Below are 26,382 nucleotides of genomic sequence, written 5' to 3'. Positions count from 1 at the left end.
GAACCAATCCGAGACTTTTCATAGGGCAAGTCTCCCTTTTCCGACCACATGTCAGGAATACAACAGATATTCAATTTTTCGTACAAACAAGTATGCTTCTTACACTAAGCAGATTTGTACCACTATACGTTCAATGTAATTAATGCACTCACGAATGATAAGATATTAAGCTCAAGTGAGATTTTGTTAACCAATGTGTTAGCTCTCAACAATATATGTGTCAATATGTATATGTGAGAGTGAGACCTTTGATTTCAAGATAATGTATTTGCAATATGAGTATTCAAAGCATCTCTAGAACCCTAAGCAAATATATCAAAAATTATTTTTCAAGTATCAAACACAATGGATATTAGGGTTTAAGCTTACTAAAAATGATTTTATCAAAACACAAAGCAAGCTTATGAAACTTGCAATAAGGATGCAAGTTCTTAAGCCAATGAAGAGTTTTTCTCAATCCAATATTTATAAATAAAATACAATAGGAAAAACTTTAAGCTACCCTCCAAAAATCAATATACAAAAAATACAAGTATGGGAGAGAGATAAGCTTTTGAGTAGTATGAAATATTCTCACAAAAGAATAACACTTAACCTAGCTTCGAAATGTAATCAATATGCAAATGAAGAAGGTGAGGAAAATATGCTCTTTGTAAAGATATATGATCAAATGAGTATAAGAAAGAGTTTTTGGCAATATACTTGAAAAAAGGTAGGAGTATGAAAAATTTAGCTCAATAAAATTTTTAGAGAAAATTTGCTAATATATATACTAATCTAATGCTAATTATGACAAATGAGGGGGTATATATAGAGTTTGGCAAAAATATAACCGATGGGGACACGTAGGGTATTTTAAAAATTATTTAATTATGTTTAATGTAAAGTAACCCTGATTTAATGTGGTAAAAATTTCACCAACCCGAGAGGTTCGGTTGACCATATTTGCTGGAATTGGTGTATTCCCAAGAGGGGGGGTGAATTGGGTATTTAAAACTTCCTAGTTTGATTTCAAATTCCACAAGCAATATTACACAACTTAGGGTCTGTCTATATAATCGTAGACTCAATCAACACATGTACAACATATAATGAATCAGGCATACAATATATATGTGCTAAAATTGAAAGTTCAGAAAATAAATTGTGGAAATATAAAGTACACTGTGAAGACTTAGAAATTATAATAATTAATAATTAATAATTAATCCATATTATCTGGTCCACTAACATGACTCACGAGGAAAAATGTGAGGTTTGAATGGATTGATGATTGTGAGCAAAGCTTCAAAGAGTTAAAGCTGTGGTTGGTCACTGCACTGGTATTGTCTATTCCATCAAGGGAGGATGAATTTTTTATATATAGTGATGCATCATTGAAGATATTAGGATGTGTGTTAATGTAGCATGGAAAAGTTATTGCCTATGCATCTCGATAGCTTAAGGAGTATGAAAAGAACTACCCAAAACATGATTTGGAGTTAGTTGCCATTGTGTATGCTCTGAAGATCTCGATGCACTATCTTTATGGTGGGAAATGCGAGATCTTCACTAATCATAAAAGTTTAAAGTATTTCTTCACCCAGAAAGAATTGAATATGAGGCAAAGAAGATGACTAGAACTTATTAAAGATTATGATTGTACGATCAGCTACCATCTAGGGAAAGCAAATGTGGTGGCTGATGCACTAAACCGAAAGTCAGTGGGAGCAGCATTGTCAGCAGTGGAGATTCAGCATCCGATTAGGATGGACCTAGAGAGGCTTGGTGTAGAGTTAGTAGAGGGTGGTCACCGGTTATCTATTGCTAACTTAGTGATACAACCTACCTTGCAAGCAAGAATTAAAGTCGCTCAAAGAAATGATGCAGAGTTGGTAAAGTTAATAGAGAAAGTGTAGGACAATCAGGGGGAGGAGTTCTGTATATCAAATGATGCCTATGGTTTCATACTAGACTGTGTGTTTCTACAAATATTGAGATTAGGAGAGCTATCTTAGAAGAGGCACATAGATCCCTATACACAATTCATCCTGGCAGTACTAAAATATATCTGTATCTCCGAGAATCCTTCTGGTGGAGCGGCATAAAGAGAGAGATAGCGGAATTCATAGAGCAGTGTTTGACATGCCAGAAGGTAAAGTTGAGCACCAGAGGCTAGTAGGACAGTTGCAGCTACTCCACATTCTCAAGTGGAAGTGGGACCATATATATCTATGGACTTTGTTACAGGGTTATCGTCGGCACTATGTGGTTAGAACGCTATCTAGGTGATTGTAGATCGGCTGACGAAGACGACCCACTTCCTATCTACTAAAGTCAACTACCCTATGAACAGATTGGCAGAGACATATATTCATGAGGTAGTTCGACCTCATGGAGTGCTAGTATCCATAGTTTCAAACCGTGACCCACATTTCACATTATGATTTTGGAGGAGCTTACAGGAGGCTTTGGGGTCTCAATTATCATTAAACACAACTTTTCATCCTTAGACTGATGGGCAGTCAGAGAGGATGATCCAGATACTTAAGGATAAGGTTCGAGCGTGTGTGCTAGATTTCGGGGGTAGTTGGACCCAGTATGCGCCGTTGGTTGAGTTTGTGTATAATAACAGCTATTAGACAAGCATTAACATGACACCTTATGAGGCATTGTATAGTAGGAGGTGTTGTTCTCCATTATACTAGGTTGAAATGGGTGAGAAGTGAGTTTTGGGACCAGAATTAGTGTCACAGGCGTACAATAAAATCCAACTTATTAAAGACAGAATCAGTGCAGCTCAGAGTCGGTAGAAAAGATACGCAGATACTCGCTGCTAAAAACTGGAATTTGAAATAGAAGATGAAGTGTTTTTGAAGGTAGCATCGCTGAGAGGGGCTATGAGATTTGGGACGAAGGGTAAGCTGAGCCCTAGGTTTATTGGCCCATTCGAGATACTTGAGAAGTGGGTCTAGTGGCCTACAGGCTGGCTCTACCACTAGCTTTACCTAGAATACACGACGTATTTCATGTTTCTATGTTAAGGAAATGCGTCTTAGATCACTTCCACGTGATTAGCTTTGAGGAGATAGAGCTCAGAGATACACTAGCATATGAGGAAACACCAATGCAGATTCTAGACAGAAAGGAACATGAATTGCACACTAAAAGAATTCCATTAGTAAAATTCTTATGGAGGAATCATGCAATAGAAGAGGCGTCATGGGAGTTGGAGGAGGAAATATGACAGAAATACCCGCATTTGTTTGGTGGGATCGATAGTAGTTAGAAATAATAAATTAGACAAGAATTAGTAATGTTAAATTTAGTGCAGAATAGTTAAGGTATGAATTGTATGTTAGATTATAGGATAGATAGTATTTTTGGTTTTGGGAGATTTTTTATTTTATGTATATATTTGAAATCTCCCAACCTCTAAATGTAACCACCATATTCCTCCGCCATAAGTGAGGGTAAGTAATAAATTAAGTAGCCAGTTTTTCTTAAATGATGATGTATAATACAGATAGTAAATTTTGAGGACGAAATTTTATAAGGAGGGGAGAATGTGAAGACTTAGAAATTATAATAATTAAATAATAGAGAAGAAGGAGAAATTTAAAGGGGCAAAATAGGGTTCGTCGACTCCCTGAATGATTTGTGGACGAAGTTCAGTGTTCGTCGACAAAGACACACCGAGAGTGGGTGTTTCAGACACGTGTCTCATCAATGAATCCACGTGTCAAGATGCCTATAAATATGCAAAAATTGGGTTTTCAGTGAGAATCATTTTTCTCTCATTTTCTTTCTCTAGAAATAGATCCTCTCTCATTCTCTTTAGATTTTCGGCCCTGTTTCTCCTTGGTTCGACGATTAGAAGCTACCACGATGATCCTGGGGAGATTCTCTACAACTTAGCCAGAGCAGAAGTTAGATTTGAGAAGTTTGGGAACCATCCCAAAATCAGGGTAAGTAGATTGTTTAAGGATTATTTGGTTTGTAGGTTTTTCTAAACCCAGATTTAGTAGTAGATGTTGTTATTCTAGTGTTTGGGATTATTTATGTGGGTGTTGTGAATTCAGGGTTTTGGGGCTTATACTGTAGGCAGGTTAAGGGACCTAGAGGGTGTTCCCAAGAACCCAGGTAAGATAATGAATAGTTTATAATTCAAGAAATATGAGTATGAAAATTTATTCTGGGGAATTCAGTTATTTGACAGGAAATATATATATATATATATATATGTATGTATATGTGTGTGTGTATATATATATATGTGTGTGTGTGTGTGTGTGTGTGTAATTTCAGGATTATGGAATTATGAACGCCAAGGGCATGAGTTAGATTCAGTAGGCGAGTTCAGTTAGCCAGGTAAGGGAAATATGTTGTGCTAGTAAATTCAGAATTTTTACCAGTAATTTATAATATTTGTTTATTAAGATACAGAGTATAAATTATACAGTTTTACAGATTTCAGAACATGAGTTTTATTAATTGTGTGACCTGAGTAGATATTTGTTTAATACGGAGTTTATATAGTTTTTTAGAATACTATGATTTATAGTATTTTTGGCATAGGAATTTATTTTTCTAGATTAGTATTATATAGTATCAGACCCTGATGAATTATTTCAGTCAGATTCAGTCAGCAGAGCACGATACCGTAGTTATTTCAGATCAGAGTACAATCACATATCTCAAATAGTGTGTGGATTTCTGTCAATCGTGTCTGGGAGGGATTGCAGGCTCCCCAGTATTCTGGATAGAGGTGGCCGATTTGACGAGATAGATGCCAGTACCGAGCCTTTGGAGGGATTGCAGTAAAGCTAGACTTAGGATTGATAGAGTATTAAACTAACTTATCTCGGTAGGCCAACTATAATTAAGTCCCGCCTACGGGCCGCACAACCCTATCATAAGGGGTTAAATCATGACATACATATTTCTAGGGTACTTTTCACAGTTGTATATATATATATATACAAGTTTATAGAATAACAACAGATATATTATAATACTAGTAGTATGATTAAATAGAAAACTCAGATATTACAGATGTATTTTAAGCCACATAGGTGTGAGTTACACAATATTATATTTTATATGAATATTTAGTTCATTTATTTATCTGTAAATTATTTATGTAAACTCAGTTGTCATACACTAGTAATAGTATATTTCTTCTTACTCTTACTGAGAGTTGTCTCATCCCAATAACTTAACATTTTTCAGGTAATCCAACTAGGCAAGCAAATCAGGCTCGTAGGTAGAAAGGACGTCTACACTACCCTGTCTATAGGGTAAGTGTTGTCAGGGAATTGTATTTTGAGTAGCATTCAGGAGTTTTTGGGTAAATGATGCTGGGATGATGTAATCATGTATGTATGCTTATTGAGAATACTGGATTCTGGTATTGTAAATATAGATGTATGACCTTATGTTCGCTGCATAGGTATGTTGTTCTGTGGACAGGAATTTCCTCAGTGCCCACCTGGGGCCTGAGATGTTATAGAAGATATTATAGGGGTATCAGAGTATATTCTTTTGTAGTATATCTTTAAAAAAATTGGTATGAATTTTCAAGTTGTTACATATACGCACAATATGTTATCGGGGTTCGACCAATACTGTCTACACCCCCGCCTTAGCTCGCAAGCCCGAGAATTCCATTAATGCTCACTTAACGGGTAGAGTGGCACCTAATACAACCAAGTAAAATTTGAGCAAGGCTAACCTTAACCTTTACATGCTCTGCTTGCAGGGCAGAGAAGACCTTATCGATCCTTATGGGCCAGATCAACACCCCTTTAGGCCATGCTTGGAATTTAACAGTGAGTATGAAATTTTGCATACAATTTAAGCGCTTCTACACAAGCATATATGTACCGATACGCACATACAATAACTAATGCACTTTCATATGATAGATCTATAAGCTCAGTGAAGATATGTGTAATAACACTCAAGGTAAAGTCAATAAGCAATCAAGCATGCGAGTGTATTATCAATCTATCTTTAAAATAATATTTCAACATTTATCAACCACAAGTAGAGTTTCAAAGATTTCCAAATAGTGTAATCAAAATATCTCAAAATGATTTTCTCAAAATTCTAGTACAAGAGATATTTTAGCAAAACTTGTCAAAAAGATTTTTATAAGAACACAATACAAGATAAGCTTAATGAATCTTGCAATAATACTGCAAAGACTCACAAGTTAAAAAGTTTCCCTAACCAATAGAATTATTAATTAAATCGGGGGAAAACTTTTGGCTAAACTCTCAATCAAAATCAACACGCAATCAAGCCAATGAGAGTTTGAGCAATAGTATGGAGTGTAGGATTGCGTAGTATACTCTCACTTAATAAGATTTTGCAAGACACTAATCAAGGGAAGCGTATTTGGGTTGTGTATGAAGAAAGGGCTCTCAAAAAATTTAGAAAAAATTTTCTTTGTCAAACTCCCTAATCTTAGCTTAATCTTTGCAAATGAACCCATATATATAGCCACTCATAAAATTTTGATCATTGGGACACAAGGGTAATATTTAAAATTGTTTAAAACATGTTTAACAAAAAATAACCCTGATTTACCCTTAATTATCCGCAATAAAAATAGGCCAACCCGAGAATTTCGATCGACCGAGCCATAGCTTTGGTCACCCAAGCAGACACATGAGAAAAAGTAGCTTTTCCATGTGCGATGCTCGAGGACAGGTTTCGGTGGCTGAACTAGGTGATTTTCCAAAATGTCCGAGGTTCGGTCGCCTGGACTTAAGTTCGATCTACCGAACATGCATGTTCGGTCGCCTGAAGGTATTTTGAACATGAAGTTTGGACGCCCGGAGAAGGTGAAAAGTGATCACTCCAAGGTTCAGTAGACTGAGGACACTACATTCATTTCGACTCGGTCACCCAAAGTCAGGTCAACAGTTTGACTTGCCTATGTTTGGTCACCCAAAACCTTAGTATTTTAGCATCTAAGTCCTATTTTTGAAAAAAAATGATTTCCCCTGAAAGCATATATGAAAATGGGGAATTTCCTAAGTGCTAGTGCAAGGACCTAGGGTCTTTTCTAAGGCCTTTTCAAGTACGCCTAAAAACCTGGCGTAGGTCGATCGAAGTCTTGTCTAGAATCTTTTGACTAACCTACGGTTTGTCTACGACATTACTGATCTTATAGTCTTACCATGCATGCAGATGCATTAAATATTACAGACCTTTAATTATTATTACATACCCAAAAGATAAAATGAAATATAAAAGTACAACTTGAAAAATCATTCTTCATGCACTGCTCCTTTGCAGTTCCATGGAATACACCGGGGTATGCTCATTTAGGTGCTCTTTACAGCTTTCAAAATGCATCATCATCTGTGCTAACTGAAACATAAACCTGCTCAAATACTCAAAGCACACATATGAGATATTGTGGTTTTTCATAATCAAAACAAGGATTTGATAAAAAAGTCAACAATATTCAAGGTTCGGTCGACCGTGGCCATTTTGAACTGGAGATATGGTCGACCGTATCAAGGCGATTACGCACCCTTCAAGGTTCGATCGACCAAGTCAATTTTGAACTAATGGATCGATCGACTAAGTTGTTGGGGGTCAGACATGTGTTAGTTCGGTTGACCGTGGAAGATACGTTCATTTTAGAATAGTCGACTGAGCGAAGTCAATAGGTTGACTTCTTGTCAGTTTGGTCGACCGAGACTTTTGTACTGCTTATGGTTTGGTCGACTGAGACCACTTACAATGTGTATTTAAGTTCTGTTTTGGTCTTTGTGCTTCATCAACACAGTGTAAATAAGCATAAGACATTTTAGGCTATATGGGTGATGATTCCTATGGTCATTCTAAGGCCTCTTGAACAATACACCCTATTCTGTATGATATGTAAATATTACAAACCATTATCCCAAAAACTAAATGTAATTACAATAAAAACAAATGTCTTCAATCTTTTTGCTCTTCACTTTATGGAGTATGCCAAGTGTATATGTGTTATCTATCTTGGCCTCTACTCTCCCTATCCCTTATGTGTGATCTCAATTATGGACCTATTTACATGCTAAATATACGCATAAGTTCACTATGTTTCATCAGCATTAAAACAGAGATCAAACTCAAAAAGTTAACAAAAATAACTAAAAAAATTTTCGAAACTAAAATAAAAATCCTCACCGCCATATAAACATCTAAAGTTCTACAATGGTAGTTCTCCATCAAATTGATACCAATTTGATATAGGACAACAATAGAAACTTAGAAATTGAGAGAAAAATAAGAGAGGGTAAAAAAAAAAAAAAAACTGGAGGAGGAGAAGAACAAAGAATAAAATAAGCTACTAGATGGTCGTGATATAATAGAATGAGGAAAGAATATAAGAGAGTTAAAGAAGAACAAAACTAGAGAGAGACTAAATAGATAGAATAAAGAAGGGAGGGCGAATAAGAAGAAAACAAAAAAGAAGAAGGAAAAAGGCGAAGAGGGGAATGTTGTGTGTGTGTGTGTGTGTGTGTGTGAGAGAGAGAGAGAGAGAGAGAGAGAGAGAGAGAGAGAGAGAGAGAGAGCAATGTGATTTAAAATGATAATTGTTCCATACAATACATGATCACACTATTTATACACACAATACCACAACTAACCCAAATAATTACAAAAGTATACCAACTAAAATAGAAAATTACAAAACAACCCCAAAGTACCCTAAACTAACTAAAACTTCAAAGAATCAGAATTTTTCCAAACTAAAATAAATATCCTAGCTACCATATAAACATCTAAAGTTCACCATTAGCTGTTCTCCATCAAACTTCCTTTGCAAAGAAAATTTGACCTTAAGTTTTACAATGGCACTATAAGACTACTGAATGTGTATCAATGAACCATTCAACTTATAATTTCATGTTGACTATTTTCAATTGACACGCAAGCATCAACAAAAAATTATTGCTATTCTCCTCAAGGTCCCTAATCTTGATGAAGTCTTTAGGATGAGAAGCATCATAGTTTGGAAAATGATTCAAGGCTTAGGGTCTATGAGTCACAAGCTGCTCACAAAATTCAACAATTTCATCCTTTAAAAAGCACTTGTGTTGAATTGAATTCCCAATTTTAACATTGAATTTTGTTGTTTGCTCTAAAGACTCTTCTAAAACATGAATATGTTGTTCCATTGCATTTGCTTGCCTTTCAAGGATGGCATCATGTGATCAACCATCTTCACATCAGTGGAGCTTTCATTTTCATGTTTCCATGACAACCATGCATTCAGGGTCACTTGCAATTTCCTCATTTATGTGATCATAGATATATTTTATAACAATAATAATTTTTGTTTCATTTTTAATTGATATTTTGAGAAATCAAGTTCACTTGCAATTTCCTCCATTTTTTGTGATCATATGTGCAACTCATCACAACAATAATATCTGTTTTATCCCTGATTGGCCATTCTAAGATTATAAGATCATATTGTCCAAAATAAGAACTCTTCCTTTTCTTGCGATGGAAGATGATCTCATTTGTTTATATCATCTTTGTGCACTCCTCGTAGAATGGTGATAATCACCCAGTTAGGGAATCACTCGAAGAGTTACAAAGAAAAATTATTTGGACGAGGAGAATTACTTGTCAACTAGGCGACCCCAAAATATCAGGTAACCACTTAGGCAATAGAGGCCAGTAAATTGATGATGGTTGCCTAGTCATTTCATGAAGGTTGCTCAGTCATCAGGTGAGGGTTGCCCAATCATCAAACAACGAGGTGACCAAACACTGGGCAAACATGTCAACCATATAATTGGACCTTTAATGTTATAAAATGTTACCAATTTATTATTGTATTTTTGTATGTAATTTGACGAATTGAATTAATTATTAAGATTTATGGTTAGAATTTATCATTTGTAACCTTAAAGTTGACGAAGGTTTGACTTAAATGAGTATAAATCGGGGTATAACTATCTTATAAGATATCTCCCAATCAATTCAACACTAAAATGCAATAGCCTAGTGCTAAAGCAAGCCCTAATATCTTTTTTCCTCTTTTCTTTTTATCTATTTATCTCCTTCTATCTTATTCCCTCTTGTATCATTTTCCCATCATCTTCTAATTTAAGTGCTTTCACCTCTCTATCTTTCTGCCTTCTTCTACTATTTCTATGAATTATACGATTCTATTTCTATCCTAACACCTTTGACGTTGGCTAGCATAATGCGTCTATTTCCACTTCCACATTTGAGGTTTGTTTTGTAGGTCCTGATTTGTTTCGTTTTGTTTGGACTTGTAACCCAATTTTGGCTGGATGTTGGTGTTGTTCTTTGGGAGATTTTTAACGTTTGTCTTTTGTTATTTCTCATTGATTGTCTTGTAACCACGGTATTCCTCTGCCAAAAGTGAGGGGTTATTAATAAATAAATGGAGGTACCGCCCTTCTTTAAAAAAAAAAAAAAAAAACTAATTGTTTTTAAAAAAAAAAACATTGTCGTAAGAGTTTGGGAAGAACTATGATAGTAATAAACTTTTTATTCCAAATCAAATAAAGGTTTGAGTTTTACCTTGCCACCTTTGATAATATTGCATTCTATCCCACCACTGAAGTGCATAGCCCATAAGCTTATAATATGCAAATCTTATCCTTTTTGTTTTCAATATGGGATAACTTTTACAAGTGTTAACTTTTATTAGTGTTAAATTTCAACACTAATATAGAAGCATTTCTTAATTTTTAAAATTTTCTTGCATCCTAAAATATTTGGGGCGAATATGTTCCTACTTAGTTCAACTAAGTTGATCATATCATAAACAAATGTTACAAGTACAAACAAAAAAAAATTTGCAATAAAGATTCTTTACAAGTATTTTACAATTTGACATAGATCCAAAAAAAAAAAAAAAGAAGAAGAATAGAAACAAGAAAAAAAACACTAAATACCTTTGCTTTTTTGTCCTCATCTCTAAGCTAAGCTTCACTCATCAATTGATTTTAGTTTGAACAATTTTAGTCCTATACAAAATCCCAATCACCAAAATAGAATTATCTATTGTTATTAAACACAAGAATTAGAGAACAAATCAAAATGATAAATTAGAGTTCGAAAAAAAAAAAAAAAAATGAAAGAATCATTTGGAATCAACATTTACAACAAGAAGAATCTTCTCTCTATAAATGTTGGGATTGACATCTTCATCCTTATTATGACGCACAACTCAAAAGTTTTACATTTCTAAAAATCCATAAAGAGAATTTGCATGAAATTGAGTGCGTATCGTCAATAGATATTCCCATGAATTGGAACTTTTAAAATCAAGGAGGAAGCTTTGAATAGGGAAATTGAGAATTGTGAATTGCAGAGATTGAACTCGGGAATTTAGAAAATTAGAATATTAATTGGAGAGATGAAGAGCTGATGTATAACATATTGAGAAGAGAATTGCAAGCCAAAGTGACCATTCTACCTATTTAAGGACACAATTGGCATTAAAATTTAAATTAATGTGTGTATAGGATATTATTATCATTATGCAAGTTGTAATAAAAGGACTACCATGAAATATGGTTTTGGATATAAAAGTTGTTGAATATTTGGTCATTTTTTTTGTGCTTTTGATTTTGAGTTTTTAAGTTTAAGGGCTCTTGAATTAATCTTTTATAGTAAGACTTGTGTTTTGTGGGAGATTTTCAAAAGGTCCGTAACCTCAAACATATACCTTCTACTCAAAATAATTCAAAAAATATTTTTAATTTATTATTTTATTGAACATGAGCATATTTCTTATGATTTTTAACCCTTGAATTGTGTAACCTGCACCACTGACTTAAATATGAAAAAAACAATAAAAGAAATCGGTAATTATTTATATACAAAGTAAATAATCTTATCCTTTGTTTGTGGGCTTGGAGTTTAACTCATACTCTCAAACACAAGTTCAAAATGTTAGCTCCATGTTTGAGAGCATGAATTTGAGATTTTATATTTGAATTTGTTTGAATTTTGCTAAATTATATATAAAATTAAAATGAATTTTGTACACATCCATGCGAATCCAAATCAAGATCCAAATTCATGCTCCAAATGTCATAGCTATAAGGTACTAGGAGAACAAATTCATAAATAACTTCTTTGGTTTTGAGGCGTAAATGATCACTGTCCTTAAGGTGATATTTACCCCCCCATCCCCCCCAAAAAACTCAATTGAGTTTTCTACAGGAAAAAACAGTGTACTCACCTCCAAAATACAACAAAACCACCAAAAATCTGCCGGTAACAAATTTGCAGATATATTTACAAAACTATTTTTGGAAACATAGTACTTGACTATAGAAAAATATAAGAGGGATGAATTTGGATTGATAACCTGCTATTAAGACCCTTATTTATAAACATAAATGTACATAGAATCAAAAAAATTAATTCTAAATAAAGGTCCTAATTGCCAAACTACCAAATATATATATATATATACATATATTGTATGGCTCCCTCCAAATTTCGATTTTAACTAATGAGATGAAAAATATTTTACACACCCACATGGGACAAAATTTTTCTCCTCTTATATTACAATCTATGAACCCTAATAAGACTAAATACAACTTAAAATTACTCTTATTGAATACACATTTTATAGACCATCTATGAAATACACGTGAGAACAAAGCCTTTTTCTTTATTTGTCTCAAGTTTACAATATGGAAAAGACCTGCCAACCGTACGAAATAGAAAATATGGGATGCCCAATGGAAGACACGCAGGTAGGGCGTAGGGCGTAGGGCGTAGGGCGTAGGGGGCGGGGGGTTGGCGTCTATGGCCTGGCATTGGTTTGGTGAGAGGTCATGACACCATCTACACGGAGGGGGTGCCGAAAGAGTGAAGCCTCTTTTAATTTTTTTTTTTTTCCTTCTTTATAATTTCACGCTGCTGGCGTTTCGTTGGGTGGCCATCACCTTTCAATGACCTTTTGTGTTTTGTAAAAGCCAACGGGCGTTCATTAAACAGCCTCTCACAAAAAGTAACACGCCGATATCATTCCTGGTCACGGAGGATAAGCGTTGGGCAAGCCGGCCGTGGACAATGTTTCTCTCATCATCATGACAATGTTTCTCTCATCATCATCATCATCATCTTCTTGCATGATGAGTCAGCTCCATGTGGGATGTGCTGCCTCCATTGTTTGATTTAACTCCGGGTTTGATATGGGTGTCCATAACCCATTTTTCTCCCTCCATGAATAATGTAATTGGAAATTAGGGTTTCAGCGGCCCCCACATGCCCCTTTTCCAAATGCCATGAGCACGCCTAGGAAGAAACCTTAAAAACATGCACACCGCCCCCCCAATGGCCAACCACTTGCTGACCTCATCCCCTCCTGCTTTTTACTTTTTATGTCATTTAGTTTTCATTTAAATATTTCTTAAAATTAAAAAAAAATACATAAGGTGCATGCATGTTGCGCGTTGATTTTATTTGAGAATATTGTCAAATATCTTAAAAGGATTATCAAAATATCCTCAATTTGGGTATATAATAAATGATGTATGAAGAATAAGTGAATGACGAATTTGTGACTTTGGTGATCTCAAGGTGAATTATTAGGGGTGCGTCAATAGGCGGATAACAACATTTCACCTCGTCGGGTTTGGTGCTACACCATAGTGTCCAATGTGGCGTGATAGTGGCTGGAGTCCCCGACTTATAAAGAAAAGAATAGTTGAATTTTAGAACATATAAAGATATTTATTTTTATATTATATTATTATATTATTTTTGTTGTTATTAGAGTACTATAATATTGGATGATGATAGAAACAACTGTTGTTGCAATGTTTGAGGATAATAATATTACATTATTATAAAAAGTATAGTATTACTTTATGTCTTTAATATTATAATACTTTACTATTGTATGTATTATAGTAATATGTAATGATTAAAATGCACTCTATGTATGTATTATAGTAATATTGTATTGTTCTATAATTTATGTTACAATATTTGTAGTAACTCGACTAATTATAGAAATTAAATAATAAAGAAAGGAGGAAGAAAAGGAAATTTTAAGGGGGACTCAGCAGGGTCTCGTCGACATGGATGCGTGTCTCATCGATGAGAATTTACCGAGGGGCTGATTTCAGGACTTGAATTTCATCGACGAGAGTCATATGTTTATTGACGAACCTTCTTCTTGGTCTCGTCGACGAGTCCACGTGGAGAGCACTCTATATATAGCCAAATTCGGGTTTCAGTGAGAGAAACTTATTTTCTCTCTTTTTTTCTCTCTCTAACTCGGTTATCTCTTTTTCTCTCTACGATTCTCGTCCCATTTTTCCTCGTTTCAACGATTAGAAGCCGCCATATTGATCCTGGGGAGATTGTCTGTTAGCTTTACCGTGATCCCAAGAGGGGTGGTGAATTGGTATTTTTAAATTTAAACTCTAGGTCAATCACCTAACACTAGTATGTTCACAACCTTAAGGACAATCTAGTGCAAGTAAAGTAAATATGCCAGAAATTAAGTAAAGCAATTTTAATCAAAACCATATGCACCATAAAGCAATAAAGTAAAAGTGACACACATAAATATTATCGAGGTTCGGCCAATTGCCTATGTCCCTGCCTTGACTAACAAGCACAATGATTACCACTATAACTTGCTCACTTAACCGGGTGGAGCGGCACCTATACAAACCAGGTCAATTAGCACAGGGCTGACATCAACCTTTACAACAATCCTTACCGAACTGGATTACCACCGCTTCAGGCCACGCCTGGAATTACTCAGATATTACAATTAAATGATACAATATAAAAGTGCTTTCACGTAAAACAGATTTGTACCCAAATGCGTTCAATCACATACACCACAATGATTTAATATGTAAGCTCAGTGTGGTCTAAATAGTTTAACTCTCAAATATATTTTCTATCAGTGTAGTGAGTACACGAGAGTGTCAGTAACAATCCGTGTATCTCAAAATATTCAATCAAACGTGTTCACACAAAATATTAAGTGAGTTTCAAGTATGTTAATTAATAGGATGTCTCAATCACGTTTGCAAAAGCTATGCAATCTTTGTATTCAGCAAATGATATAGACTTGAATAAACATTGCCACAAAGATTAATGTAACAAATACAAATATCTTTTCACAAAAATATCAATACAGATTCCATAAGATATTTGAGTAAGTTTGAAAGTATTTTTGCAAGCCAAAAACAAATACAAACTTCCTAAGATATTGCAACGAGAATGCAACACTTCGAAGTTCAACACAAGTCTTCTTAGGGTAGGCTTATTAGCAAAGCCTCCTAAGAATACTTAGGTTATGCTCTTGTAAAAAATCGATTCAAACACTCAACAAATGAGAGAGCAAACCTCTAAATACTATCACTTAATACACTTACAGATGATATAGAGAAATGAAGGAGGTAAGTTTGAGTGGTTTTTTGAAAGAGTATGAGTAGTAGGATGTATTTTGCTTGAGAGAAAATTTTGGATTTTTGTTTGCTAATTAAGTTATTAATTTTCCCAAATGAAGGGGTATATATAGACACACCATGAATTATGACCGTTGGGGACCTATTAGGAATTATCAGGAAAGTTTAATAACATTTCAGATATTTTAACCCTATTTAAAAAATATTTAACCGCGGTAAAAATCAGAGCAACCCGAGAGGTTCGGTTGACCAGAACAGTTTTGGTCAACCGAAGTTCATATGGTTTGGTCGACCAGGACATTTTTGAACTAAAGGCTCGGTCGACCGAAAGTGGGCGATTTCCCATATCTCCGAGGTTCGGTCGACCAGGCCATTCTGAACTGACTGGTTTGGTCAACCAGGCAGTTGGGATTTCTCGCAAGGACCCTTGGTCGACTAGGTGGCTGGTATACAAATTTGGCTCGGTTGACTAGATGGTCAATTTGTTGACCTCAGGGGGTTTCGGTCGACTGAGGGATTTGAATTACTTTGGTTCAGTCGACCAGGACTTTGGTCAACTGTTGACCTAGGCCTGTTTCGGTCGACCAGGGCAGAATGAATTGCAAAGTCGGTCGATCGAAAGTGCACCAAGTGTGCATTTCAGTCCTGTTTTGAATCACACAAACCCTATTCAAGTGCCTAGCAACATAGGTATAATGGTGTGTGTCCTAGAGTCATTTATGTCCAATTAAAGACACTGAAAAGGTACCGACCCTAAGATCATTCTAAGGTCATTTTCATTTTGAGCATTGTGAGCTTACATATTAAAACATGCATGTGAAGTGTGTGATTATTACAAGCCAAAGACCCTAATTACTATTACAAACCTTTGAATAAATATGAAATACAATACAAATAGAAATTAGGTTTTCAACTTCACTTTCTCTTTGTGCATTATGATTTGCCAATTTGAGTTCCTGCACATAACTTCAAACACCCATTAGATACAATGAGTATTTGTCATAATCAAAACTGGGCGTGACCTATAAGGTCAACATTGTCTACAAGTCTTTCAGAACAGATTGTCGATTTGGGCAACTTGGGCAATATCCCAAAATTTTGGTAAGTAAATTATTTAGTTATTTTCAGTATTAGAAGACTTATTTGAGTTCATATTTTGTATTATATGAGAGTATACTGGTGTTTTTTGGAGTAAAATTAGGGTGTTATGTTTTCAGGATTGGGGTGTTTTTGGGACCCTACAGGTATGGGTTGAGGACCCCAGTAGATATTTTACAAGAGCCTAGGTAAATTATAGTTTAGAAAATTACAGGTATGCAGGTTTAGGAAACGTGAGCGAGATGATCTTCTAGGGAATTCAGTGATTTACTGAGGAATTGGTGTATATATATAATTTCAGGATTTTGAGAATAGTACGCCGAGGGCGTGAGAGTGGAATTGGAGGCAAGCCATCCAGTTAGTTAGGTAAAGGAAATATGTTATGCTAGCAAATTCAGAAATATTATCAATAAATTATAGTATTTGTTTATTAAGGTACATGGTATAAATTATATAGTTTTACAGATTCTAGAACATGAGTTTTATTAATTGTGTGGTCTGAGTAGATATTTGTTTAGTACAAAGTTTATATACTTTTTTAGAATATCATGATTTATAGTGTTTTTGCATAGAAAGATGTTTTACTAGATTTTACAGAATTATGAATTTCAATGCATATATAGACAAATATATCTTACAGATAGATATTTACCAGACATATATTTTACAAATATTATACAAACAAATATTTTACAGTATTTATAGAATGTCATGATTTCCAAAATCATAACACTTGGAAATTTTAGATTATTCAGTCAGATATTATAGTTATTTTAGTCAGATATTACAATTATTTTAGTCAGATATTACAGTATTTTCATATCAGATTTATAGTGTTATGGTTATTTTGGAATCATGATGAAAACAGTATATATCTATAGAAATAGTATATACAGTATCGGACCCTGATAAATCAAGTTATGTTCAGTTAGTAGAGCATGATATTGTTGCTAGTATATATCAGAGTGCAACCACACATCTTAGATAGTGTGTGGATGGTTTTTGTCAACCGTGCTTGAAGGGATTGTAGACTCCCCAGAAGACTGGGTTGAGGTGGCCGATTTGACGAGGTAGTTACTAGTTTCGTGCTTAAGAGAGGTTGCAGTTTGGTCGGGTTAATGATTGGTAGAGTTACAGTTAACTTACCTGGTAGGCCAACCAGGATTAAGTCCCACCTACGGGCCGCACAACCTTATCATGAGGGGTTAAATTATGACATACAATTTTTCAGGGTAAACATCTCAATTATGTATATGTATATAGATTTACAGAATATCAGCAGATATAGTATGATACGAGAAGTATGAAAAAGTAGAAAACTCAGATATTACAATTATACTTTAAACTCTGATAGATGCAAGTTATACTGTATATTGATTTACCAGCTTTTACAGTTTTAGATATTGTTAGTATAGTATTTATGAAACTTAGTTGCCACACACTAGTAATAGCATATTTCCTCTTATTGAGCATTGTCTCATCCCAATGATTTAACATTTTTCAAATGATCCAACTTGGCGAACAGATCAGGCTCGCAGATAGAGAGATCTTTTGTACTACCCTATTTGTAGGATAAGTGTATTCAGGGGATAGTATTTTTGAGTAGATGATATTGGGGTGCTGTGTAAATATGTATGTATGGTTTGGAAACACTGAATTCTGGTATTGTAAATATGGGTATATGACTTTATGTTTTCCGCTGCATAGGTGTGTCAATTTGTATACAGGGATACCTCAGTGCCCATCTAGGGCCTAAGATGTTATAGCAGGTATTACAGGGGTATTAGAGTAATTTATATATAAAATAAAATGGTGTAATTTTTGGGTCATTACAATATTACTTTCTCTTTTATTGGTTTCTAATATTATTATAAGGGATGTTCTATTATTGACCAAAACAATAAGGACAAATTAGTCCCAAAATAGATGCTTATGGAATTGGATTGCCATGCACTTAAGATTCCCTTCGATGAGTATGGAAATGAGATTCCATATTTTGTGAAAATCATTTGTTCTTAGGGATTGTACTGTCATATTACTTTTCGAACTTGAGCAAATGTTACCGTAAAATGTCATAAGCATCATAATCATTGGAAAGTTGAAACATTGTGTGAATAAAATGACCTTGAAGGGCTTTTTCTATAATAAATTGTACATTGTAGGTGTGTTTAATATTTTTTTAATAATAATGGCCTAAAGGAGACTAAGTTTGAGTTAATTCTTTATACCTTATATTTGTTACAAGCAAAATAAAGGATTATTGGGTAGGTTTTCGAAAGGTACCCTTAGTTCATGCATCTCTTAATTAAAATAATGTGTAGAACAAAACAGTAATAATAAAATTTAAAGAGAAAGAAGGAAGAAAGTAACAAACACAATTTATATCAGTTTGGTCACTTATTTGACATACATCCATTTCATAATAATTAACTTGAGAATTTCCACTAATAAAGTTACAATATAATTATTTGCACCCATTTTTATCTAGTTAAGACTACTATTTTCTTTTTATTCTACTGTAAGCGCATTTGCAACTCGAATTTGTCCAAGAAACCCTTTGCAAGTGCATAAAATTACCCCTCATTCCCATAGATTGTTGAGTTAATCAACATTAAACTTGCTTGTGCATAATAACTAAATTAAGTGTTAATTATGTTTGCATTCTTGCAGGAGGTCAATTTTGGCGGTGCGTACTAGGATTGGCCCTAAAGACACATGGCGAGGGCATCTACTAATTTATGATCTTGTGATGTTCTAAAGAGTCTTGGCATGGTGGGCTTGAGTTAGGATTCACTAAAGGGCCCTATCCTTTAGCATTTTCTTAAATTACTCAAGAATCCATGTGTTATTCATGACAAGTATTCTGTTTTGTTTCCTCTCATCCTAATCATGTGTCATGATCACATTTACTAAAAAATCCAACCTTTTCATTAAGAAAGACATGGCATATTAATCTATTATTGGAGGATGACACCTTACAACATTTTGCTTGTCCCCTTTAAATACCCCCAATTATTATTCTTCAAAGGTAATATTTTTTACACTTATGAAACTAAGTTCTCTCTCTCTCTCTCTCTCTCTCTCTCTCTCTCTCTCTCTCTCTCTCTCTCTCTCTCTCTCTCTAACCTCCTCACTTTGGTTCCCATTAGTTTAGGAAATCCCTTTAGCCATCAGAATAGCTTCACTTGCTACAATTCATGCTCGAGCTTCTTTGGAATCATCTGGCTCTTCTTTTTAGGCCCTCTCTAGAATGTTTACTTATGTGAAACAAAGCTCTCCTCCCTCCAATTTTGGTGACTTTGCTAGGGAGATTTGATTGTGCAAGGCTGTGTCTTAGAGAAAGGCAAGCACCCAATTAGAAGCTTCTAATACTCAACCCACTCATTACACAAAAATGGGGCAAATTTTAGTAATTATCCTATTCAGTCTCAAGAATTCCTGCGCTTTATTGCCTACATGACTAAGATGATGTAGAATGCTTAATTAAGAAATTATTACTATCGACACCCCAATTTTAACCAGGCTATCCTGAGGAGACCCGGTGTAATAAAAGTTGACTTCGAATCCCAAAAATTGGAGGACCCTTATTGAGTCCCTGTATTTTAAACAGAGTCTCAGTATCTTAAATTGAGTTCCAGTGTTTTAAATTGAGTCCCGATGTTCTTAATCGAGTCTCAATGTTTTAAATTCAGTCCCAGTGTTTTAAATTGAGTCTTGATATTCTTAATTGAGTCCTGGTGTTTTAAATTGAGTCTCGGTATTTTAAATTGAGTCTTGATATTTTTTTAACCAAGTCCTGGTATTTTAAATTGAGTCCCGGTGTTTTAAATTGAGTCTCGGTATTTTAAGTTGAGTCCCAATGTTTTAAATTGACTTCTGGTATTTAAAATCGAGTCCTAGTATTTTTAATCAAGTCCCGATATTTTTTTAATTAAGTCATGGTATTTTAAATTGAGTCCCGGTATTAAAAATCGAGTCCTGGTATTTTTAATTGAGTCTCGGTATTTTTAATTGAGTCCCGCTATTTTAATCAAGTCCCATTGAATTTTAATTGAGTCCCATATTGTCTTAAAAGTAGTTAAGTTCGGGTCCTCTTAATTGTCGAGATCAAGTTTTAATTTTTAAACGACTTTTCTTTTGGAAAACAAAATTTGGCCAACAAATATGCAAGAAATCCAAAAACAAAAATATAAAGGAAAGTAATGTGCCCTGTGGGAAAAATAATTATCTCCTAATGGAACCATGTGCAGCAGGGGGAGGGAATATTTTCTGTTAGGATTTCCCTGCTTTCTCGCGGGCATTTTCGTGCCAAATTGCACCACCCAACCCCTCTAAAGGCCATTGTTCACTCATCTTCTAGGGGAGGAAATCACGTAGGAGAGCTTTTTCCGCACATCTCTTTTCTCTCACACTCTCGTCACTCTGTCGCGACCACCTTCTGGGCATCCCATCTTTCTCACAGCTCTTTATCCCTCTCCATACTGGGATTCTCTCTTCCTCCATCCTCACATCTCCATCTCGCCGAAGCCTCACAGGCCTCCATGGTACACAACTGAGTAGTCAAACTCCACCCTCTTGGTTTCACCGTAGCAACAACACTGGCTAGCAGCACGTCTAGCTCTAATCTCTGTTCATAGCAGCAACTTGCACCAATAGCTCACTCCCATCTCAGGGAAGAGTAGCTGCATCGTCTCCACCTATACCTTCGGCCACCACCCTCTCTTTTTGGTGAACAACCTTCAGAACTAGTGACTAGACTTGAACCAAACTCCGACCCAGCTGCCCCTGCAAATCACAGAGCATTACGTTTTGGTTCAGGTACTTGGTGTTTTCCTTTATTATGTAATTGATTCTGTTCCTTCTAGCTATTTCTCTTTCCGGTTGAGTAAAAGAGATAGGGAGAATTGTTTTGAGAATTGGGTCACTATTGGGGAGCTCACCAGTGACGACGTTTATAGAGTTGCCCACAGGCCTTCCTGCGTGAGAGAAAAAGAGAGTGAGAGAGAGGCAGTGAGAGAGAGAGAGAGAGAGAGAGAGAGAGAGAGAGAGAGATAGAGAGAGAGAGAGAGAGAGAGAGAGAGAGAGAGAACTTGTTCTTCTTTGGGTGCTCTGCTCCAGTTGCTACACTTTTTTTTGACCTTGTCTTCTTCTCTCCTTCCTACTGTAGTTATCCATCAATGGCTAAATAGAGAGAGAAGGAGAGAGAGAAAGGGATGCTTATTGGGTTTGCAGGGAAGTGTGATAATGAACTCAAAATCTTCCTAACATGTCTTCTATTACTGGGTGTGGTAGCCACCCTTCTCCAGTTTCTCCCTTCTCGCTTTTCCCTCTCCCCCTCTGATATTTGCCACTGTCTAGTCTCCAAAAATACACTCCAGTTCAACGACCGCCTCCCGGTGGTGGCGATAGCTCCGTCGCCTCTTCTTAGCCGCCAGAGGTCTCCACCCCATAACCACCGGCACCCCCGCCACTGTTGCTTTCGTCTCCCCCACCACCACCATCCCTCAAGAAAGATCAGACCATCCACGAAGGCATCATCAAGTGTGCACTTAACCCCTTCGACGCCGCCGCTTACAACTTTATCCTCATGAGTGCTTACAGAAGTGGAGTCAACAGTTTCGCCATTGTTGGCCTCACCTCCAAGACTTTGGTCATCTTTGGCAAGCCCACTTATCAATGCCAGTGGTTCCCAACACTCAATTCCTCTAAACTCGCCACTGCTGCCATTTACATGATCCTCCCTGATTGGGGCTATGCACGGGTATACACCATCGTCGTCGTGAACTATACCTTCCCAGAACTTGGCGGAGCCGATGGCTCTAGTAGGAAATTGGTCCTCCATGCCTCCACGACTAGCGATGATGATCGGAATTTCAGCCTGGCTGATACGTTCGAAGCCTTGGTCGAAATTCGAGGGAGTGTAGACACGTCTCTGTTCACTTCAATGCTGAAATAGGATTATTTGTATTGTGGGCTTCCCTATATGGGAACTTGAGTCCATAGAGGATGAGGGAATGGATTGCCTACCACGTGAAGTTGTTCAATGAGAAATCTCATTTCGTTATCCAAGATGCTGGCGGAATTCACAAGGAGGTTCTTAAGGTTCTGAAGCCGTGGATGGAGTTGGGGTATGTGACTCTATAGGATATCACAAAGCAGGAACATTTTGATGGTTACTATCACAGTCAATTTCTGGTGGTGAATGATTGCTTGCATCATTATAAATTTGCTGCAAAATGGATGTTCTTCTTTGATGTGGACGGGCACTTCTATATTCCTGATGCCCATGTCCAGCCAGCTACAACCAACTCCAACTCTTGCAACTTGTCACCATAGCACTCATCCATAGACGCACATTGCTTGCAGCACAAAATACACCCACCCACCCACCCACACACACGCGCACACACACACACACACACACACACACACACACACATAGTTTCATGCACTAAAGCAAACACCACTCACAGCCATATACACATTAACACACTATTTACACAACACGCACCCTAACACCTACTGCCACACACACACACACCCAAGAACAACACACACCCACTCATGCATGTACCCACTCACGCACGTACACACCCATGCACACACGTTCACACGCATGCACATACAAACTCTAAGCATGCATGCAACACGCACCTAAACACACATTTACACACATCCCATGGACACACTAAAACACACACTAACTCGTGCGTCCCATAGGCACCGCGTGTTGGCATGGCCTTGACCGAGCTTAAAATTGGTCAACCCCTCTTGGACTGTTTCTTTCTCGAATTGGTTGGGTACTCTGAACCGACATGGGACTGGTTTGTTTTTTTGGTTCATTTCATATTTGAATAATTAAATGAATTCACAAAAATCCATAAAAATTTCAAAAAAATCACAAAAAATTCTGAAAACTCAAGAGAAAATTTTAAAAATATTTTTGGGACCTGATTTTTTTTTGCTTAATTGTCTTTTTGTTATTTTAAAAATTTAGGAAAATATGGAAAAATCACCAAAAATCCCAAAAAATTAGAAAAATGTTTTGAGGCCCCGAAAATTGTTTCCATCTCGAATAAATTCCAAAACCTCTCGAAATATAATTTTTCACTTAGAAAATTCTGTAAAAATTTCAAAATCTAGGGAGCGTATTTTCCTGACTATTTTCTCGATTTTCATATCCTGATGATTTCAAAGGGAGGCATGAACTCTTCGGAGTACGATATGCCCCGGTTATGAGGGAATACCTATATAGTACCTTCATTTTTTGATTTTTGGAAGGGGGTAATTTTCAAAGACTTATTAAATTTATTTTGGAATAATTTTTGGTTAATTAGGTACTGCTCGTAAAAATGGGTGCGTAGAGGGTGCTGTTACCTTCCCCTCGCGTAACCGAACTCCTAAGCCTGACTAAGGTTACATAGACTAATTCTACCATTAATTGGGGTAGTAATCAAGTGTTCTAACCACCTCTAAAAGGTTAGTGGCAACTCCATCACACCTTGTTTTTCCACAAAAATACTTTTTCAAAATTCACCCCATTTTTTTCCTAGTTAGTAGCCACACCCATGCCAGTGTTTGGCGGGTCCAGGACGTCGCCACAATTACTATCACTCAAATGATTCCTGCATCCATCTCAGTTTCATGACCATAAGGGATTACCTTGAGCCCTTCTTCTAATTTACCTCTAATTGGGAACAATGACTCTACTAATCCTCCTATTTTCAAAGGGCACGATAAAGACACACCTGATAGGAATGGTGTATTCCCAAGAGAGGTGTGAATTGGGTATTTGAAAATTCCTTGGTTAAATTCAAGTCACAATCAGTATTTTGCAACCTAAGGTCTTTCTAAGCAGTTACCAATTCCACAGATATTCAAAGCATGTGGGTAAAATAGTCAAGACAATAAATAATTAAACATACATGTGCGGGAAAGATAAATAGTAAAGAGAGAGATAGAGAGAGAGAGAGAGAGAGAGAGAGAGAGAGAGAGAGAGAGAGAGAGAGAGAGAGAGAGAGAGAGAGAGACATTATTTGTTATCGGGGTTCAACCAATCTTGCCTACATCCCTGCCTAGGGCCAACAATCCAAGGATTCCACTATGTGCTCACTTAACCAGGCGGAGCAATGCCATTTATAATACTCCTTATGAGGTGGAGTCTCCTTAGCTCAATTACGGCACTAAGCCACACTCAATTTGTTAGCTTTGGTGCAATTCCAAGAGGGGGGGTGAATTGGTATTTAAAAGTTTTATCCCTTAGGTCAATCCACTAATTAATAGTATTACACAAGCCAAAGGTTAATTTAGTGCATGTAAAATAAATCAATGTAAATATACAATGGAATTTAAACTGCAATAGAAATTTAATCAAGCATGCACAATAAAGCAGTAAAGGAGACGACACCCATAAATTGTTATCAAGGTTCGGCCAAATTGACTACGTCCTTGCCTTGGCTAACAAGCACAAGGATTACCATTATAGGCTTACTTAACGGGTGGAGCGACACCTAAACAATTAGGTCAATTAGCATAGGACTGACCTCAACCTTTACGACCAAATCAATTAACACAGGGCTGACCTCAACCTACACAATCCTTTCGGGCTGGATTACCGCCCCCTTAGGCCACGCCTGGAATATTACAACAGATTTCTCAATAAAATCAAATGGTACAGTGATTATGCTTTCATGTAAAGCAGATATGTACCCCAATATGCACAGTATAATCAATACACTACCAAGAGATAGGATTTGATAAGCTCAATGTAATTTATGTGTCTACTCTCAAATAATTATATAAGCGATGTAATTAGTGCGTGAGAGTGCAAATGATATGATCTTTGTATCACACAATATATTCATTCACAATGCACAAGCAAAGATCACACGCACATTTCAAATATCTCAACCAATTTTTTGTCAATATAAACCACAAAAGATAGTCAAATAATGGTTTGTAAAAATATTTATTTGATCTTTGTGATAAAATGATAATCTCAATGAAAAGGTATAGCAACAAAGATCTTCAGCATGCAAGAAAATATCTCAAAATATTTCTTAGGGATAAGCACAAGAGATATTTGAAAAATGATTTGAAAAATAATTTTGCAACCAAAACACAATATGAACTCTTGAGTGTTGCAATGAAAAATGCAAAACTCAGAAACTCTAAGAAGTTTTCCTATGGAAGGCTTATTTACGAAGCCCCCTAGGAGAAATTGAAGCTTACTCTCTATGAAAAATAAATCTTAATCAGAACAACTAAGAAAGAGTTTAAACTTGGTGAGATAAGCACAAGAATACTCTTACAAACAAGTATTTTCAATATGAATGAGTAAGAGGAGGAGTATATGGCTTGAATATGCAAAGATGGGCTTTTTGAGATTTAGAGGATATTTGCTAATTATTTTGTTAATCTCTTGCTAATTTTTGCAAATGAAGGCCTATATATAGAGATAGGAAAAATTATATTCGTTAGGACATGTAGGGTATTATTAATATTGTTTTAAACTAATTTAACCATAATTAACCCCGTTTAAAAAAGTTAATTACGATAAAAATTATAGGGCAACCCGAGAGCATTGATCGACTAGGACAAGTTTGGTTGATCGAAGTTCTTGAGGTTCAGTCAATCAGGCAAGAAATGAACTATGAGTTCGGTTGACAGGACTCGGAGGTCCAAGGGCAATTTTTCTGTTTTACGAGGTTCGGTCGACCGAGAAGATTTGAATTGGATAGTTCGGTCGACCAAACCGTTGGGACATCTCCCGAGCACCTTTGGTCGACTAGATCGTTGGAGTACATTTTAGGCTCGATCGACCAAGTGGTCAAAAAGTTGACTCCCTAGGGGGTTC

General features: G+C 36.0%; 1 pseudogene; it reads left to right on the top strand.

Moving 5' to 3' along the window:
• The first annotated feature begins 21,739 nt into the window (after window positions 1–21,739).
• Window positions 21,740–22,862, top strand: LOC131153801 (galactan beta-1,4-galactosyltransferase GALS3-like; annotated as a pseudogene).
• The last annotated feature ends 3,520 nt before the right edge of the window (window positions 22,863–26,382 follow it).

This window comes from Malania oleifera, chromosome 4 (genome assembly GCF_029873635.1).
Source record: "Malania oleifera isolate guangnan ecotype guangnan chromosome 4, ASM2987363v1, whole genome shotgun sequence".
NCBI lineage: Eukaryota > Viridiplantae > Streptophyta > Magnoliopsida > Santalales > Ximeniaceae > Malania > Malania oleifera.
The sequence above is the reverse complement of the archived record's forward strand: the minus strand, read 5'-3'. Positions and strand labels throughout refer to the sequence as shown.